Here is a 4,460-nt window from a genome sequence, read left to right as displayed (position 1 = left end):
ATTTGGGTTTTCTGCTCAGTATCAGTCCGGAGTCTGGAATTTGTGCCCGATATGGCGATAGGCTCGCCCTATCACATCATGGGACGGAACACACTTGGCGAAAAGTGGGTGCCCTGGTTGCGCCTCTACATATCCCCTTCGGGAATAAATGCGTGATGTTGTTTGTAAATTTACAAAAATTTTTAAATTGATCGATACAGAGTGCTGTAAGCGTCAAATTTCGACATGGTTTCCCCAGATATAAACACTACGGATTTTTAAATATATATGCCCTAAGGAGGTTTGTGATATTATAACCTAGCTTTTGCCTGCAACTCTGCCAGCGTGAATCTTTTTTACGGAAAAATATACTCAATATTAATGAAAAAATCAAAATCGTTTTAGTTTATGAGATTAGCGTGTTCAAACAAACAAGCAAGCAATCTCTTCAGCTTTATAATATTGGTATAGATTAGAAGAGGTGTCCATATAGACCTAAAGAAGATGCTGAAACCAAGTCACACATCCACTGAGCCTAAGTTCTCATTGTAATCATTTTAAAAAAATATATTTATAAATTAATTTAACTTTTAAAGTCCTCCGGCAGCTGCTTGCATAATTAGTGTTAAATGATAAACATTCTTAAAAAAATAAGTCTTAATAGAAGCAATACCTAAAAATCTGCCATCATTCTGAGGAATGTCAAAGTAATATATTTCCTAAAAAATTATGATGTATTAACTGTACTATAATGGAGACCAAGAACTGGTCATAGAGACCGAGGTAGGCCTTCAATGAGGTGGACCGACGAGCTGGTCCACGTGGCGGGACGAAGGTGGTCGAGGAACTGCTCTAGATACAATAACCTGGTGTGCATTGCAAGAGGCCTACACTCAGCATTGGATGAATATACAAGGTCATTTTGAAATTGCGTTAGTAAAAAGAAACCATATACTCGTCTTCACTTTTGCTGATATTAGGCCAAAAATCATCTATTAATAACGAACATTTTCACCAAAAATCCTGGTTTTAGTTTATGATTTTGTGATCATTTTATAGATTAATGCGAATATGGGTGTGCGTGAGTGTAATTCTGACTGAAAGTATGATGTTGCCGCTGCGGCGAATATTTTAGAGTAGTAGTAGTGGCATTAGGGCGTGTAAAATTAAAATTACTTTTTATTAATATTTATTTTGTTCGAAACTAACACTTTTTTATTTTACATCTACGGCTCTAGTAACTTATTGTAAAGTGTTATTTCCAAGTAGATATGTATGTGGTCTCATTTAGTAACGCTACGACAAATTGACAATGCAAAGGCTGAAGAAGAAAAAGAACTATACTTTCAATCAAGTCCATAGTGCGATATTGTATCGCACTATGGAGTTGCTAATATACATAAAAGTCAAGAGAAAAATCAAACAACATCCTAACCAATTATAATGTTAATACATAACTAGAATAAAACTGAAGTCAGTGAACCCAACAAATAGCAAATCAAAACAACACGTGTCCACAATAAAATGGAAAAATTTAAAAAGCTACCATATTCTACTATCAAAATTGGTAGGAATTTTAGGAAAAAATCGACCCTATCTCCCTGCGATAGAGTGCATCCGTGTTTTGGAAATTATGGTTTTAATATAAAGTGGGCGTCGATGTAATAAATTTTAAATCCATTAGCAGTCGAGAGTACACATGTTCAGGGTCTCAATCACACTCCATTTAACTTTACGAGGTTTAAATTCGGTGAATTGTTACCTCTGTGATTTGAAATGGTGGGCCTCCCCCTGTATCTTTCTGTTCGTAAACGATTTTGTGAATAAAAACAGAAGCGTTCTGAGTGGGTTTTGGTTTTGAAAAAATTTACGGAAGCTTGTTTAAGGAAATAAAACAGAACATTATCACTAAAATTTAGTAAATTATGTAATAATGTCGTTTAAAAAACTGATTGTGTTTTCGGTAAATAATTTTAATTTTATAATTAGGTATACAATATTTGTCAATATAGCTATTCGTTTAACACTTCTAATTTTAACTATTATTAGCTAGCATTTCTAATCCTCCATAACAATCACCTAAAACATTTTAATCAATAATAACTCAAGTATCTTATCCCTAAAAAATTAAATAACCCATCAAAAACATACAAATGGAAAGCACTTGGTGATCGTAATCCAATGAACACATTTAACGGCCCAACACTCAATAATTTTGTTTGTCCCTCGGCCAACGCGATTCCAGTAATATTCCAAATTCGATTTACGTAAAAATATTCCCCTCAATTCTCGACGCGTAACTTAACCCTTCTGTAACACTATTAGCTTCTTTAATCCATTATATATTTTTATTTTTTTATGTTTGTGATTGATAGTTTATTCTGCCTTAATGTTTGTGGTAAATGTACGGTTGGTTTGATTTTAAACAATTATGTATTGATCGGTAGTCATTAATAATTTTAAGTAGGCACACCCTTTGAGTTACGTTTAATGTTTATCTTTTGTGTGCATGATTAAGTATTAATTCAGGCATTATTCTTTTGTGACAATTAAATGTTAATGTTGTGTTAATTTTTTTAACCCTTCAATTTTATTTAATAAGATTATTATTGGTTTTTACAATTTTTTTTATTGTTCATATTTGACAACTTTGGGTTGAATAACAAAGTGAGCGGGAGAAAAGAAAAATTGTATTGCAATTGATTTTTGTTGCAAAAATCTTAAGAACATTTCATATTTACTATCACGCAAAAGATTGCATGCAGTATACACAATTCATTACGTTTAATATTTTTTATAGCGACACTTAAAATATTATCTCTTATGTTACATAAGACTAAAATATTACATTATAATTTACACCCACTATTTTATCAGCGTATTTTTTACAACTAACAATAAATAATTTACGATCAACAAATCTATACCCATATTTATTTGCAGAAACACATAAATATATCAAATCGGAATAGTGGAAAACAAAATGGCGGATTTTGAAAATGTTGACCCCTTGTTAGCGTTGGCGGAACGAATTTTATGACATTCACACTTGAACCCGAGTGAGTGCCCTTTAAAATACATTGCCCGTGAATGCCCGGGTCCATTGGGCCCGGTCACACCTAATTTTAGTGTTAACTCTCTGATTTGGACATTGGTGGCGATTTGAATTATATTAATGCATTTAGAATCTATTTTGTATTGCCGAAAAACATAACAAAAAATATAAATGTAAGATAATGATTGTTTGTTCACGCGAATGACATTAAAATAAAACTATTTTTTTCTCGTGAACGTCGGGAGAAAATCATAATATAAAAACCGCGATAAAATCAGCAAAATATTTATTTTTTATAAATATTACTGACCCGGCGAACTTCGTACCGCCTAACAGTCAATGAGTGTCGTGTTACCTTTTAACTGAACTAATTTAGGCTTTGATGAACGTAATACAATGATACAAAATAATAGAAATATAAAAGTATTTTATTATGATGAATGAAGAACGATGATGAATACATACAGAATGAGAATAAAAATTTAAAAATAATAATAATTAAGTACTTCAAACACATGTCAGAAAAATGATTGAAAACTATGTTGTGCAAATTGGGATACACTCGGATTAATTCATAACAGTGCCTGAACTTGCGAGACATAGACAATAGCTTATCAAGAAAAATCATAGACAACCTATAAAAAGACATTTACACTTTTGTTAACCTGTAGAATAAATCTTAGGTATTATTCCGAGCTATTTTAGATTTTTCTCGATTTGTCTATACACTTCTATTCGAGATGGTCCCTCTCTCCTCCACCCTATTCCTTTCCCTCTCTTACCATTTACAGCTAATATGCGTATGGTGTACTACCGTATGATGGACGGTGTGGCTCAATAATAGATATAGACAAAACGAATGTGAATCTAAAGTAACTCGGATAGCTCAGAAGGAAGAGCAGTTGACTTGTAATCAAAAGGTCCGGGTTCGAGTCCCGGTCCGAGCTATTTTGGATTTTTCTCGATTTGTCTATACACTTCTATTCGAGATGGTCCCTCTCTCCTCTACCCTATTCCTTTCCCTCTCTTACCATTTACAGCTAATATGAGAATGTTTTTTTTTTTCTAAAACTTTGAATAATTAATAAATAATGATAAATTACACAAATTAATGTCTAAAACAAACAAATATAACAGTACCTAAACTTTCAAGACATTTTACACAAAATAAATTTCTGAACGCACACATGAATAGTTGTTACAGTATTTGACAGGATTGGACAACAAATGTTTGACATGTATTAAACAAAAATGAGCATTTATTGAAATGATTAAGTATTATTACACATATCGAGTTTTCATTGTTTTAAGATGTATTCTGCTATTCGGGGCGGAGACAAATCCAACGAATCAACAACCATGAAAATTGGTTCAGCAGATCTCGAGTTATAAGTGTTGTAACAAACCCGTCTTTGTTTTATATATA

General features: G+C 32.4%; 1 non-coding gene across 1 annotated transcript; it reads left to right on the top strand.

Moving 5' to 3' along the window:
- Positions 1 to 3,909: 3,909 nt before the first annotated feature.
- Trnat-ugu lies at positions 3,910 to 3,981 on the top strand. The gene has a single exon. It is a non-coding gene; the product is annotated as a tRNA-Thr (tRNA).
- The last annotated feature ends 479 nt before the right edge of the window (positions 3,982 to 4,460 follow it).

Source organism: Manduca sexta, unplaced genomic scaffold (genome assembly GCF_014839805.1).
Source record: "Manduca sexta isolate Smith_Timp_Sample1 unplaced genomic scaffold, JHU_Msex_v1.0 HiC_scaffold_371, whole genome shotgun sequence".
Taxonomy (NCBI): domain Eukaryota; kingdom Metazoa; phylum Arthropoda; class Insecta; order Lepidoptera; family Sphingidae; genus Manduca; species Manduca sexta.
The sequence above is the reverse complement of the archived record's forward strand: the minus strand, read 5'-3'. Positions and strand labels throughout refer to the sequence as shown.